Source organism: Cygnus olor, chromosome 20 (genome assembly GCF_009769625.2).
Source record: "Cygnus olor isolate bCygOlo1 chromosome 20, bCygOlo1.pri.v2, whole genome shotgun sequence".
Classification (NCBI taxonomy): Eukaryota; Metazoa; Chordata; class Aves; order Anseriformes; family Anatidae; genus Cygnus; species Cygnus olor.
Window position 1 is genome coordinate 11,635,372 of NC_049188.1, and position 16,430 is coordinate 11,651,801.

The window sequence follows — 16,430 nt, forward strand, 5'->3', positions numbered from 1 at the left end:
ATAACCAGCAAGAACTGGATTTACACTGCTTTAGGTTTGAGAACACAACTCTAGAAGTAACAAAAAACTGGAGACATTACTCAGAAAAAAAGGGAAGGGGGGGGAAAAATCTCTTTACGCTAATTTGATGAGTTTTCTTCAAATGCTGAAGGCCAGGAAGAAATCAGCAACACACTTAGAACACAGTGCTCCCACCTGCAGGCCATTTACTAGGATCTTTAATCTAAGCAGAAGCAAAATAATATCTGAGGATCCAGACTGACAGGAGAGTCCAACAGAAAGCATCGCTGTGCTCGCAGAAGGCACCCACCTACCAGCAGAGGCAGGCAGAAACCTGTAAGAAGCTGCAAAGCATCACCCTCTCCCTGCACCAGTCTCCTTGCTAACTCAAAAGTTCACAAACACCCAGCACTATTTTAAAGTCATTAAAGATGATGTAATATCACAAACGTATCAACTTACCTCAGAAGTAAAATCAACATAAAGTCAGTGCAACTTCCAAGATTTCTGCTTTCTAAAACTGGACAGAGCCTTCCCCAGTTGCTGGCAGCTCATCGGAGAGCAGAGGGACGGGATCTGAAGCACCGAATTCTCCACTGCTTTCAGCTGGGGGTATCTGCACCAGGTGCTTTGCATTTTGCACAGCGTTCTTCCTACTCGGATCAGTTACACACTGGCGATCTGCTGACTGCTTAATTAGCTTAAATGGAGTTTGAAATTTTTCGTACTTGGCTAACATAGACTGGACTCTTACCCTTTGAGGATGCCATGCTGATTTGTACTCTTCTCTGCTTCTGGCTCGTCACTCCTCACCCTTCATCAGTGTAATTAGTACTGCAAACGAGCACTGCACCACAGATGTGCAGGCCTTCCTTCCCTCCCGTGCTTCTGTGTGGCTGAAAGTACGCTTCTTATCTATTTGCTTTCCATAGTAGGCGTGCATTCCTTTACAGCACTACAACATCACACCTGAGAGCTAAAACCCTCAGAACACGCCACCTGTACCAAACACAAGTGATATGTGTGCTGACCAGTTCGATGTGCGTCGGGAACCGCTCGCCCCACACTGCACTTCATTCCTTCTCGCCAGAAAGAAGAAAGGAAAAAAGGAGGAACCAAGCGTGGCGTTCCCTTTCCAGCGCCTCGCCGTGCCAGGGTTTCTCTGTGGTGCACTGGGACCACCGGCAAAGCAGCCGGGGGTGGGCGTGGGGGTGCCCTCCCCCAGGCGCTCAGGACCCCCTGTGGCCGCATTTCCCCACCGGGCTGCGGGGGGGACCTGGGAGTGCCTCTGCTTGCGGGGGGAGCCCAAGGCCGATGCAGCTGGGGTGCGTGGTGCGGAGCCTGGGGACGTGACGGCTCGGCGAGTCCGCTCGCAGGCAGCCCAGCGGCCACGGCATCAGCTACGGGGCCCTGCGGCTACCCGGCAGCTTACTCACAAGGAACACATCCCTATTTTACACAGAGGCAGAGAACTCAGGAAAACCCGCCCAGCGAGCAAAGTCACTTTTGAAGAAATAGCTAAAAAGAAGTTAACTGATTTCTAAGCTAAAAGAAATTAACAGAGGGAAAGAAAAAGACACCGGCCAAGACATCAGGGCCCAGAGTTTCAAGGGTGGCCTTCTCCTTTGCGAACGCTAGTTGCATTTGTACCTCGCATCAAAGCGGCTTTCAGTGTTGCACAGGTTCTGAAGGAGCAGAGAGCAGAAGTTACAGCCGCCTGCGCTGACTGCAATCTGCAGCAACTGCAGGGCTCTCTGCAGCCCTTGGGTGGCAGAAATGTCGGGGCACAGCCGGTGCTGCAACACGCCAGCAGAGCTTCCTTCACGGGAACAGCCTTAGCACCAACGCTGCACACTCAAGGGCTGTGCCGTTCTCTGTTATTCACAGGCTGAGCTGCACACCAGCTGTGATCCTCTTGTTCTCCAGGTCCATCTTCCTTTATGTGAACACATAACCCACTTTACTGTGGTTTTGAATTGCCTGTTCACATTGCTGTGAGATACTCTGCGTCAGAGGGGGGAGCGCCTGCTGGGAGGGAAGGTGAGTTTCGGGCAGCATGCTCAGCGTACGCTGCAAAATTGGATGCTTTCTGTTGGTACCCAGGAGGCAGAGACCTTTTGTAGCCGGACCGGGTGCTCTTCTCGAGGAGGGCTTCTAGCCTACTGTCATCCCCAACAGCACCCAGTCCCTGCGATGGAGCCTGGACACCTCCACCTCGTCCGCACCTGGGAGGAATCCTGCCAGCCCCAGCCCAGGGGAATGCAGCACGCAGAGCAGCTGCAAGAACTATGCAAAAAACCACTTTTTTTGGTCGACATTATTACTTAGAGTTCTCCTGTATTATGAACACACATAAAACACACAGTAAAAAGTATCCAAGTGGATATAATAAAACTGAGTTTAATGACACACACCATTGAATCTAAGCACCTTTTAAATTCTCTGGCTCAACATACAACAAACAAGTCTTGCAATTTGTGAACACTTGTTAAAAGCAGTTAATGATACTTCATTCTCAGTGTGTGAAAACAATATAGCAGACCTATATCCCTAAAATCCCAGGACAGGACTAATGACTGACATCATCATAAACTCTGGGTTGTTGAATGAGGGTTTTTTTGTTTGTTTATTTTACTGCACCTGATTTTTTAGTCATAATAAATAAATATATATATATTTCTTTTACTGCGTGCTGTAGGATATGGACAGCAGTAACGGCTGAGAATAAAACTGCTGCTTTCCATTTCTAGCTGCTGGTCACACAGAGGACAAATGTCTCTACTAGAATTAACCCTTTCAGCTCATACAATTAAGGTTTTTGTTTCAGAACTGTGTCCTAATTGCTGTATGTTCTGTTGTCCCACATGCTGCAGTCCGGCTTAGTACAGCACCCATTTGAAATTAAAGTTATATGCTGCGGCTTCTGTCCAGCTCCACCCTCAGCTTAGCTCCCACTAAGCTGCAATTACCACTTCTCAGTGAGCAACTTGTGACAGGTATTCACCACTGAATCCGCCCCGAGCACACAGTTCGCAGGGTGCCTCGTTACCTCTGACTGCAGTCAGGAAACTGGCAAAATGATGAACTCGATGCTCGCTTTCCAGGAATTTTAGCAAAATGATATCCTTGCTTGGTTTTCAGAATGATCCATACAAATGATTAGAGCATTTTATGCTGAGTATAGAAACGTATTCCTTTTTGAAAAATCAAGCATCTTAAAATCTGTGTAATTCTGACAACTACGGGTCTTCATTTTGTTAATAAACTGTTTAGTCTTACTGTTTTTCTCTCTGTAAGAGGGAACACAACCTTCCCACCCAACAGGGTTGTCTGAATCATATTTCTTAGTGCACAATACTAATATTCCCTAAGGCAATAGAAATCCTTAATTTTGCAAGGCACTCTACTACTTCTGCATGCTACCTGATCAAAAACACTGCATTTAACGTTCTCTGTGATGGCTGAAGGTTACATAATTCCACATTACTACAGGGAAAACGTGTGCAGTCTTCTAAATGCGCAATGTTCATCTTGTAATGGGATCTAAGGAATTGTGTATATGACGTCTGCCCCTCAGAAACATCTCGTTAATGACAAGATTTGGAGTTTACCAGCAGTGCTGGAACCAACAAGCAGGTCTTGGGCAGCAGGACCACGGGACCACACGACTCATTCACAGCCCTGCCCCAACTCAGAAGTGAATGCATCATTTTATGAAATGGCATTTCAAATCAGCACCAATCCTCTATGTAGATAAACAGCAACAAAAACACAGTGGTAAAGCAGAGGTCACCAAATGCAATGAGATATCTGGGAGAGATGAGTCAGATGAGCAATTTTCTGGACATTGTTTACAAATACAGCCAATTTTCATTCAGTTTTGAATGAACTTGTTTTTCCTATATTTTTTTTCTCCCCCTCTACAAGCACAATCATCCCTTCTTATCTTCTTCCATCTCTCCCTGGCATATGGCGTTTTCATCTTGCTAATAGGATTACATTTTCCCCTGCCAGGCTGTACCAATCACAGAATTTTGTTCCAGACTTTCACTGCTTCTATCACAGCCTTGCTGCTATTAGCAAATGTCAGCCCTGTAGCATGAAGGAGTGGGGAAGAAAAAAAAAAAAAAGAAAGAAAACGAGAGAGGGGAGAAAGAAAAGAAAAATAAAAAAAGGGAGAGGAGTGTTAGTGGCAGCTGTGGAAAATCCCAGGGCAGATGGTGGAGCCCAGGGGCTGGGGCATGAGCAGCCACAGCCCCGCCTGCAGCAGCCGGAGCCTGGGCACGAGCACGGGGACTTGGCACAGCCACAGCCACATCCTGCCCTTCCTGCCACGGGGAACCTGGAGCAAGCGTGACAGGAGGCCAGGCACCGAACAGGGGTTTCCCGGACGTTTCACGCTCGTGAAGAAAAGAGAAAAATAGCTAAATTATTTGTTAGGGCAGCACCTTAGGCCTACGAGGGGCAGGAGAATCCAGCTGCCCTGCGGGTAGCTGCGCCCGGGCTGCCACGACGGGGTCACCCCCCGTGGGCCAGCGCCAGGCAGCACCACCTGCAGCGGGGCTGGTGTACGAACGCAGACGTGCCCGCCCTTCCCTGCAAATCTTGCAGGAAGAATTAATTAGTTCAGATGATAAAGCACGATGGGGAAGGAGAATCAAGGTTAATAACAGATATTAATAAAATATCAGCAAGGAAAAATGACTAGTTGTGTCCCAGCTAAGCCATTTCCATGAGCATAATATGTCCCTGTCTCAGTAAGTGGTTATTTCTTGATAGATCAGGAGGGGGAAATAACAGATGAAATAATGCCGCAAGATTTCAGCTATATGTGGAAGCTCTGCTTGATGCTCTGCTAGGAACAAACCTGGTGCCACAAAAGGAGCAAACGTGGTGGCTGCGAGCACTAATTAGCCTGGAAGCTGTTACTGAAATGTGTTTCGAGGGGGATTCCAGCCTGGTGCAACATTGCCTGCAATAATAGAGAGAGCAATCTGCAAGCGATTATCTTTCCTCTGTTGGCACTGGGTAGCCATCTTCATCGCTTACATGCCTGTGCTTGGAGAGACCAGTCCTACGGGAAGAGGAGGCAAGCAGAATAACCTCCCCGGGGCTGTGGATCTGGGACCTCCTGGCAGAGCAGCGCTGCAGTGAGCTGCATTTCCTGGTACCCCCTGGACCTCAGCACCCCCTGCGCACAGACAGGAGGCAAGAGCGATGCCCTTCCACAGCAAGGCCAGGGGTCTGATCCAGGTTGAAGGGGCAGGGGCACTGTGAAACCTGCTGCAAACCCTGCACAGATCCCAGCCCAGCCTTTGCTCAAGTACCTCTGAGATGACTGTAAAAAACACCGTACTTAAAATGTAATCTTAAATAGAACATAAGCTATAATGAATAATATATGTAGGCAGGAAGATCTTCCCTCAGCACACAAGACATAAGCCCATTCTCAATTCCGTTCACTTACACCGTGCTTTATTTCTAAGGAACAGAGTGGGGAAATAGGGACATGCCAGCAGACTGTCAGTTGTCGTCCTGTCTCAAAATGTGACCCGCATTTTCCTTCCATTGTTCCTAAATATTGCACTTTATCATTCCCATTAAGTTTCCCATTAAGTGTTCCCACTGGAAGTGAGGTGAGGGAGGCACACTAGTTTATTTGTAGTTTCACCACCCAACTAATTACTTGCCCACAAGCTATGAAGCAGTTAGAGAAGCACTACAGGCACATGCTTTAATGGGTGTGCAGAAAATAACACTTTACCTTTGACTAATGTCAAATATCCTCACCTGGTCTAAGATCTGAAGGGCAGTAATAAAAAGAACAACAATAAAAATGCAAAGTCCATTCAAAGGTGCACAAAACTCATTTTTCCTCCACTTACATCATCAGAAGGGAAATGGAAATTCATCTCTCCTGTCTCACTCTCCCAGAAAAAGAGGAAAACGTTAATCCAGAACTTTTTTTTTCTAGAAAAAGTCCCCAGAAGCAGGTTTGAGCAGACAGTGAGAGCACAGCATTCACATGCACTTCACACAGCCTGAACTGATTGCTTCTGTTTCAAAAAAATGAAGCATTCTTTTTAAAAACATGAATCCCTCCCCAACACAAAGAAAACAAGAATCCGCTGTGTTCCATGATTTGTATTGATTTATGTCACTCAAAAAATCTCTCACCATACAGTCTTTAATAACTTAGCAGTGAAGTGAAAAGATGCTTTCATGCTGCTACAGGAAGGTTAACATATTATGAACAAGAGTGTATTTGCATTTAATGAGTGAATTGTAAAAGCTCTGCTGGATTTCTTGAAGGCCGCTTCTAGAAAGTTGACTCCTGTACAGGGAGAAGTTACCTCTTACAAATGAGTGTGCATAACGCAGTCCTGTTAGGCCGGTTATAGGGAGCCTGGTCTCCTGATCGCTGCTCCCTCCTCCGACCCCCAAAAGAACCCGACTCTTCCACAGCACGCTCAGTACCGCCGGCCGTCCGCCCGGCCCGAGGAGGTTCAGCGCCGCTGCAGGGGGCACGGGGGCGCAGGACGCGCGGAACGGAGGGTCGGCGGCACGGCCACAGCCACCGCTGTGCAGGGCTACCGGGGCACCGCTGCGTGAGGACCAACCCGTACCTGAAAGAAAGTGCCGAAGGAAGGGGTGCACAGAACCACCGAACAGCTTGGGTTGGCAGGGACCTCAAAGCCCCCCTGGTTCCAAACCCCTGGCGTGGGCAGGGACACCGCAGCAGTGCGGGGGCCGGCACTCCGACCTTCTGGCTTAGCGGGCGCTTCAACTCCAAGCGCTCCTGTGTAGCTCCAATGTGTTATTTTTTTTGCCTAACTGAATAACGGTACATTTTTATTTTTCCTCTGTGATAGATTCTTTGTGGGAGCTGTGCTGCTGCGTGGACAGATCGCCTGGCCCTGCCGTGATTCACTGCGGGGGAGAACGGCTCGGGGGCGGAGGCAAGGGGGGGCTCTGTGTTGTTACCCCACGCTCGGCAGCCCTGCCATCGCCCATTGCTCGTATTTCAGCTCCCTAACCATCAACAGCCTCTGACTAATGCTTGGCAGACAAGGGGTAAGATTTCCACGGTGATATATGCTCCCATTCTTATCTTTTGATATCTGGAAGTAGAGAATTTCAGCGAAAAAGGGCTTTACACTAAGATGACCATAAATCTCAATGTGTTTACAACAGAAGACTGACCAGAAGAGTTTATTAAATCTATAAAGGATTTGATGTATATCAAACTGTTACATAAAGTCAATACTTTGGAAAGAACTAGACAATAAATACTCTACAAGAGGCAATATTTCTATCACAGAGAAAGCAATCACATAAAGATTAGGAGACCAATTTCAATACTGAATGTCAGTCTGCTGTAAGAAGACATTTATTGTTTTTCTGAGTTATCACGGAGGAGCAAGATAAGCTATAACAATATTCTGAGCCAAGCTAATCACACTATCAAAGTTTGAAATACTCTTTCACCTTTTAAAAATCACTTTTCTACTTTGCAAATAAAAAGAACAACCTCTCGCAGGGGCAAGGGGAGGGAGGGAAGGAGATTTATTATGGCAGGTGTTGGGAAACGTCTGCAAACGCAACTGGGCCTCAACTATTAACACATTTCAACATTGCTCTGTGGGTGACAGCCTGGAGCCACTGCAATCAGAGGGGCAGAAGAGCTGAAGGCAGGCGCTGAGTGGAGGAGCCCACCTGACGGTGCACTAACGCTGCCCTAAACACTCACATGGCTTCAGCAAACCAAAGCACGGCTTTGTTACAAAGCCGGCCTCAGCAAAGGGTTTGGGAATTCATTTTTCTGACAGATCACTGAAAAGCTGTGACAAAAATATCAATATTCTCCATGGAAAAATGCTTCTGGTTTTATTTCTTCCCCGATAAACAGAATTTTCCTTTAATAGCTCAGATTAAAAAAGAAAATCTTAACCAGTTCAATTTGAAAGAGAAGTCAAGAATAGATGCTGTTGGGGAAGAGGGCTCTTTTTCAAGTATTGACCAAGTAATATTTCAAGGCCAGCTGCCTTTCCCATGCTTCTTCCCTGTTTTTCAGTGCTGTGAGGCGCTGCCTCCCACAACTGCAGCCTCCTCTGCTCCACACGTGCCAGCCCCACTCTGCCCCCCAGCCCCCAGCCCCAGCCCATGCTGCTGCACACAGGGCTGGCTCGCAGCACGATGCTGAGCCCTGACTTCCCTTGAACAAGGCTTCTGCAGCTACTGGTGTCCATAGGAGACACCAGTAAGGAGCGAGATGTGCAGAACAGGATCAGCACTTGCAATACGATGCTTATGTTGGGGAAGGCTGCACCGCTGCGTTGTGGCACTTGCACTGCTGCAGAGGTGCTGCAGCTTTGACCCTCAGCCCTGGGCAGTGCTGTGCTCAGCCTGCTGCTCGCAGCAGCAGAGGAGGACGGCGCTGTCCAGCCTTGTGGCGCCCTTCAGGAAACGCAAACTGAAACCTGGGAGGTGCTCAGCCACCTTGGTGGAATCGGTTATACGAGCAGCATAAAAACAAACGTGGACTCCGGCATGGAAACCGCAAGGGTCATGGGCCATTTTGATAGAATGAGTTTTGAAAGTCTGGCTTTGTTTGTCTGTAGCAGAATTGCAAATTTGAACAACAAAATGGGAGCTTAAAAGTCTGTTTTCTATTTTTGCACGATACATTTCACCCACTGACATTCCAATAATCAGCAAAGAATACAGCAAACAGTTTATGTTCTGCGTACACGCAGAATGATAAGCCCTTTACAGGAAAGATTAGATGACAGTCTAAGTGAACATGGCTATTAATAACGAACCCCAGTCCAGAGGGGAATCATAAATTATACTTATCATCTTTCACTTGTATCCCTGGAAAGATGGATCTAGCAGATTGTCTTGCATAGAGAAGAAAGGAAATGACATGAAACAGTTGCTCATTATTATCGGGGGCTAAAACACAATGAAATTAATTTAATTATGAGTAATTTTAACATTGCTATACCAGATGCAGCAATGCTGTAACATCGCATTCAAGAGGGCAAGAGATATATGTAGTACTAAACATGTTTTTCAGACAAAAGTATACTCATTTTTTCATTCAGAGGATCCATATAGAGCTGCTCAGAGGACAACATTTTGAAGAAAAAGTGATGTACATGGGTGCTAGCAACTCTTCAATACAGACAAAAGGCGATCAGAGTAGTTGATTTAAAAAAATAAACAAAAAAGCAGTTTTGTGCTAAATGTAAAAAATCTGTGTTCTTCCCATCTGCCGCAGACCCTTCCAGGTACCCTTCCACCAGCTCTCTTTAAGGAATAAACCTTCCACATTGAGGGATCCAAATAAAATGCTGTCTGGGATGAAAGAGACGAGTCTGGAGCAGGAGGAATTTTAGAAAGCACAGAGGAGAGTTATCCAGCAAAAATCTAAGTCTCCTTGGCTGGAACTCCCTACTTGTAGAGACTGATCAAAAAGGGGACACCAAGTCTGTGTCAGCCCATGAAATACATCCCAAAATATTTTGTAAATCCTTTTTTTTGACATTGAGATGGACTGTAAGACAGAACGGCACCAGAACATGATGTACTGAAACACTGTCTGCTTGATGGATCGTTAGGGTGTGTGACATCCTGAGACAAACGATCTCCATCTCCTGGCTGCAGATTAATTTTCTAGGTCATTTAATAAATTATAGGAAAAAAGGTATCCGAGGGACAAACAGCTAGAATGGACTTACAGTGACATGATACCTCTCCCTGAAATTTTTTTGTTGGATTAATGAGAGTAGATGGCTCCTCCTCTGCCTCTTTTTGCAAGGTGATCACAAGCCCATGAAGACATTTTATCTTGCTTTGCACAGGGAAATCGGGGTTGATACGGAAGAATCAAGCCTCCCAGGCAGGGTGTGACCATGGTATGGACTCCTCTTTAAGGATGCAGAACTCATCCTTACGCTAATTCCCACTGGAGCAGCAGTGAAATGCATTGCTCGGCCTGGCACAGCACCGAGACCCGAGCCCGCTGCGGCAGCAGACCGGGAGCTCTGCCGGGGCGCAGCTGCCCAACGCGCGGAGCTGCGGCCAGGAAGGGAGCCGGGCAAGGCTCCAGCGGAGCTCTCCCACGCTGTGCCTGTGCCCCTGGCGCAGCTCCAGGTGCAGCTTTCACAGGTATATGGTACTGAAACAACATCTAGGCATGGAGGGGTGGTGCACTTGCATCTCTGCAGTGACGGAGAGAGAAAGGCAGAACCTGCTCGGGGGCACTGAGAAGTCCCCCGGCCTGGTGACTGTCCTGGTCCTTTGTCTCTGGGCTTGGTTCCCCGTCTGTTGCGCCACCAGATGCATGACTGGGACTAAATTTGTTAACAGCTTTTGCACAGAGTAAACTGACAGGAGGATTTACAAACCATAGATGGATGCATCCAACCTCCTAAACCAGCCTGGCTCTGACATGGTTTGACTTCTGCCATCTCTACGCAGTACCGCTTTCTCCTGCCCATGCTCGGACTAAAGCTGCTGCTTATTTTTAGAATTGAAAAACAAAACCAACCAACCAAACAAACAAAACATGTTTGAGGGAAAAGAGCAAAAATTGCCTCTGCTTTTAAGCAGGACAGTTGGTGCTCCCATGCAGGTACCACAGGGAAAGGAAAAAAAAAGTCTTTAAAGTTAACTGTAAGCCTACAAGACTGGCATATGAATAAAAGCAAGTAGCATGAATAGGCTAAAATTCATTTTTGTACTTTTCATGGACAGGCTACAGAAGCATTATTATTATCAAACCCCTATGAAAACCAAGTAATACCTTCCCTCTGTCCCCTCCTTTTTTTTATACAGTATCCTGGATTAATTTATAACACTAATCAGAAAACCATTCATCCCCTCATGGTTTGATGTAAAGAACTGCAGTCTATGTCATACAGTGCATGAAATGCACCACTGCTGATAGGCACTGCTGAACTGTACCTCTTCTAGGGAGACTTCTGAAGGGCTTTTGAGCATCTCTTGTCTTTGCCAGCAGTGGCAAAAAGAGCACATGGGAAGACAACCCTACTCGGATGAGCAGTTGCCTCCAAAAGCCTCAGACTCTGTGAATGAATTCCAAGGGAGATGTGCTGACAAATAAAGCACCAGGGCCAGCAGAGATACCTGCACATCATGCGCCACTCAGGATGTTGCATGGTATCAGCCTTGTGGCATTACAAACAGAAAAGAAAGAGAGCAATGTGGCACATGAATTTGCTTCCAGATTGGCTGCAATTTTTAACAAGAGGGTAGAGCTTAAAAAAAAAGGCTGAAAGTTGGGTCTGGTCATTACCTTTGGCTCCCCTAAGTGTGCCCTCTGCAAGGCTAGTCTGTGAAATGTTTTTGTTTGTTTGTTTGTTTCATTTTGCTTTGTTTGTTTGTTTGTTTGTTTGATTGGATGCTTCACCCAAAATCAAGAGCTGAGCTGCAGAATCCATTCAGAAAGGTTAAGTGGTGCAGATGAAGTGCAGACTTCAAGTCTGGGCTTTAAAGGGCCTGCAAATTCATTTGAAAAGACGGTAAGTTAATTTTGCATAGCCGATTTCTTCACTAAACTCTGTATTTTTCCCTTGCCCCATTAAGAATAGAGAGCAGCTCTCAAGAAGTCTATCTCACAGGCTAATCAAACCTGTTCTCTCTAATTGAAGTTAATCGTAGGAAGCTGCTCAGAGGAAGATGGACGCAGTGAACGATGCCGTGCCAGAGCGGTCAGTTAACACTGGGTCGGTCCCGTGACTGCGGTGCTGCAGAAGGAGCACGTGGAGGCCCTGAATGCAGCCCCGGGTCCCTGCAGGCTGCACCGCCGAGCCGTCCCGGCCCCGCAGTGTCATTAAAGGCAGCTCTGCGTAATTCGGCTTCTTGGCCCGACGGCACCACGCCTGGTTCCTGGACCGGCAGCAGCCACTGACCACTTGGGTGGGAAGCCCGCCCCCGCCCCCCGCCACCCCACAGGGCACTCCCCGGCCCCTGCCCGCAGCTCTGCCCCGCGGCAAGCACGCGCTCTCCGCACCGAGGCTTGTTTTCCCTGGGATGCTCTTGCTCCTGGAGAAGGAACATACTGCTTCTGACCAGGCTGACGGGTTACCGGACCCTGCTGCAGCTCGCAGTGGGAAAAAAGGCAGAACCTGAACCCGCTGCACCGCCGGCACGTTCGCAGTTGCTGCCAAAGGACTTGAGATCTTACGGACATGGAAAGCGGAAGGCGCGGTAAGGGCAGCGCTGAGACTCCTTCCACGCACTGCCTTCTGCAAGTCCAATGCCATCGGTGCAACCCTGTCCCCGCCGCGCTGCCTGTGCTGGGGACGTGCCCTGCCTGGCACCTGCCCAGGACACACTGCAGCAGCCAGGCTTTGCAAAGGGAGAAGTGCTGCTGCTTCGTCTGTTCTCCTCAGAACTGTTCTATTTCTGGTGGAACAATAATCTAAACTTATGGAGTTGGAGAAGTTTGGTTTCTGAGGGAATTTGACAGCAGCTTTGCTAGTTTATGGTAGAAAAGAAAAGACACTTAAGGGGATTTTGTTTGTCACTTGAAAATTAGCCTAGAGGAAAGAGAATCTTCAATTCAAATTTAATTAAAAACTGATGAACCGAAAGCCTTGCGGTGGCTCTGTGAATTCCTATTCTTACAGCATAAGAACGTGGCACTGATAAGCAGCAAAGAGGAAAATAAACACGAGATTAAAAACTAAAACCCAAACAAAAATGGGCTGAACCAATCTCCACTGCAATCCAGTGGCAGCAGCCTGGCACCAGAGCAGTCTGCCCCACCACTCACACAGGAGTGGTGGAGGAATAGGAGGGAACCTCCCAGCTTTGTAAAGGGCTGAAGCCCCACACAGACACCGCAACCCTGGGAAAACACAGCTCAAAACTTTGGCTCCTGGTCAATCGCTGTGGCAGTGGCTGCACTTACTATGAGTCAGTAGCACTCATACTCTGGCCCGTCTCTTCTGTGTAAATGTACTGAAGTAATACTTACAGGCTTCTACACTGTGTGCATAAGCAGACTTTTCTTCCCTCATTTTAACTTGTACCATGTTACTTCAAGCCAGGTGCTTCAGTTTTGCTCGTTCAGCTGAGATGTGCAACATCGAAAACACAGCAAAGTTTGCACTATGTTTGCTCTGGGTGACCCTGCTTGGCAGGGGGTGGAACAGGTGATCTCCAGAGGTCCCTTCTGACCTCAACCATTCTGTGATTCTGTTTATCGGGCACCAGTTTTGACAAAGGAACCTATTTTGCCTTCCTGCCTTTTACTTTGTCTTGCCTTACACAGGCACAAAGCACCAGTGCCCGTCCTGGCCATGCCTGGGCTGTGCTCAGCTGACACGCTCAAAAGTCCATTTGAACCTGACTACAGATAGCGCAGCCCTGGCGCACTTGTACATGCACACTCACAAAGCAAGCCAAGCCTGTGTGTTTATGCACAACTAGAGCGATTCTTGTCACCTACAGTATTAGAGAATGCTTATAAATAGCTAATAAAGCCACAAATGAATAACTACTGTGTCTAACGCTTCTTTGTAAGAGATGATTTGCCAAGTCTCCAGTGGTAACAACATACAGTGGGTACCTAAAACAACAAGCCAGGGCTGCTCTGTATTTCCAAGTAAGAAATGGATATCTAATATCTTCATTTTCTGAAATTAATCAATTTCTGGAAACAAGTGTTAAAATCAAGAGCTAATTTATGTTTAAAGAATGAGCTGCCTCATGTTTGAAGAGGCCTATAAGATCCACCACAAATATGATAAGCTAATGCAAAAAAGCAATTCATTACACTGATAGGTTTCCCCTGGCAGGGCTTTTTTGTTTGTTTCTTCAGGAAATGACACCTTTCCACTCCTGCTTGAGTAGCTTCTTCACAGTATTTGGACTTGGAAATAAATTGCCCTTGGTTCTCTATTACTTTGTTGCTGACAGCTGTGAAGGTTCACGCAATGAAGAGCCTGGGTATCGAACACCATCATCTGCTCTCTCTGCGCTCCCCCCATGCCAAGGATGCACACGGATGTGCCCGATCTTCAAAGACTCTTCCCAGTCCACTCTCACTGCCTCTCGCACCCCTCTTTTACAAGTGGTGGCACAGAGCAAACCCATTTCCCCCAGCTACTGCATTTTTCTTTCCATGATTATCTCCTTTAAAAAGGCACAAGTTGAAAATGAGATGCAGAGCCAGCGGCCTCTTTTGAGCTACGGTTATTAGCTACGTCTAGGACGAAAGCGGTATGACTCCCTAGATAAATACATAGTTCATTAAAAGTGTCCTGGATCACTATATTCTACTGATCAAAAGCCTAAATCACGCAGTTAGTGACATTAAGGAACTGTATTATGATTTGAGCTATATCAGACCAAAACCCCGTGTGACAACAAGAAAGGAAGCGCAGGCGTAACTCTGGGAAGCAGAGTTACTGGAACCAGGCACTGGCATGGGCTCTGACCACCGGCACACACCTCTGAAGGTTCAATTTGATTCTCAGTTTTTAACAGCCGAAGCAATTTACACTGCTTCAGAATGGCAGTCTGCGTGTGAGACTGCGTGTGAGACTGCGTGGCAGTACGTGGAGAGAGCTCACAGTTCCTTTGCAGAAATGCATTTTGTTAGGCTGTTCTCATTTGGGTTTTAAATAGGCATGAAACTTAACTAGCACCACGCGACTTCAAAAGCTTTGTAAAAACCACAGCTAGTACACATCTCAAGCAGTAGCTTTGTCCAACGCTGTGAATTGGGAAATACACACAACTTTGTGTCATGAACCTTAAATGCTTCAAGTGCATTTGTGCTAGGAAACACGCAGGTTGGGAGGGGACAGCAGAGGAAACGGGAGCGAGGCAGCTGAGCAGCAGCCGCCACCGCTCGGCACAGGGCTGGTCCTGACCCACAGCGCGGCTCCGCACCGCAGCCTGCCTGCTCGCACCGGCCCCGAGCTGGCACCTCTGGCGGGGCAGCAGCCAGGAGCCTCTCCCGGCGCCCACCACCCTGCCCCGCTCTGCGCTGGCACCTGGCACCGCAGCCGCCCCTCGCTCCGTGCCCGGGCTCTGGCCCTCGCGGCAGCCCTGCGGGAGGCTCCGTCCGTCCCGTGGCGTGGCCAGACGCTGCTCCGCTGCCTTCCGTGGAGCTGCTCCCAGCTGGGTGGGCTGAGGCTGCGCTTCGGAGGGGTGCACTCTCAAGAAATAATTTCTCATAAAAGAAGTGCTTGATTTTATGGAACCGCTGATTGCCTGCTCTTGCTATTGAGTGCCCCACAGTCATATTTATTGCTGTAAAATGATGCCTCTCCTATTCACAGGATAACACAGTCTTTAAGTGCAACGGCTCTAGGGTTAAATCAATCAGCAGTATTTAAATTATGCATGGCGAAATATTAATTCTGGAGAACAACTGCATGCTGATTTACTCAGAGCAGCGAACATTGACTGAAGATGATTTTCCGTCCTATCTTGTACCACATTTCCTTACAGTACACATGTTGTGGTTTAACCCAATCGGCAGCTAAACACCACACAGCCGTTTGCTCGCCCTCCCCCCTCCCCCTCTGGGATGGGGGAGAGAAACGGGAAAGTGAAGCCTGTGAGTTGAGATACAGACAGCTGATTAAGACAGGATAATAATAATAATAATAATAATAATGATAATGATAATAGTACTACTACTAATAATGTGTACAAAGAAGTGATGCACAATGCAACTGCTCACCACCCGCTGACCGATGCCCAGTCTATCCCCGAGCAGCTGCCCCCCCCCGGCTAGCCACCCCTATATATTGTTCAGCATGACGCCAGATGGTATGGAATACCCCTTTGGCCAGTTTGGGTCAGCTGTCCTGGGCCTGTCCCCTCCCAGCTCCTGCTGCACCCCTAGCCTGCTTGCTAGCAGGACAGAGAGAGGCTGAAAGTCCTTGGCTTGGTGTAAGCACTGCTCTGCAACAATTAAAACATCAGCATGTTATCAGCGCTCTTCTCATCCTAATCCAAAACATAGCACCCTGCCAGCTGCTAGGAGGAAAATTAACTCTGTCCTAACTGAAACCAGGACAACACAGCTTAACAGGGACCCAGAAATCAGAAAACCATGGAACCTCCCATATGTCTGGAATGACTACTTAGGTTATCTTCAGTTGATCTCTGCAAAATCCCAGCCTGACCTCAGAAGTCTCTTCTAGAAATCTGCCATTTCCCATTTCCGATCATTTCAAATCTGGCTCAATAAAAGCCATCTAAGAACAAAGGACATGAATACTGATGACAAGTTTTGCGTCTAAATTATGTCTTAATCAGTCACTTTTTAAAAGAGCACAAGTCTCTTATCCAGCTTCAGGCTCTTTGTAGGACAAGGTAAAGGTTCAGGCAACCGCCCCTCTGCAGCTCCCACCTCCCTGGAGTCTCAGAAGGGAGCG

At 47.6% G+C, this 16,430-nt stretch overlaps 1 long non-coding RNA gene across 8 annotated transcripts in view; it reads right to left on the reverse strand.

The window, feature by feature from the left end:
• Positions 1–16,430, reverse strand: part of LOC121057733 — a 175,622-nt gene that overhangs the window by 32,596 nt on the left and 126,596 nt on the right. For 2 of the 8 annotated variants that reach the window (XR_005813908.1, XR_005813907.1), the window contains exon 3: positions 1,960–2,286. The exons of 2 other annotated variants lie outside the window; for them this stretch is intronic. This is a non-coding gene — a long non-coding RNA (uncharacterized LOC121057733). Of the gene's footprint in view, positions 1–462; positions 1,201–1,959; positions 2,287–13,009; positions 13,275–16,430 lie in introns of those variants that run through there. 4 more of the 8 variants (XR_005813910.1, XR_005813909.1, XR_005813912.1 and 1 more) reach the window with 3 other exon arrangements.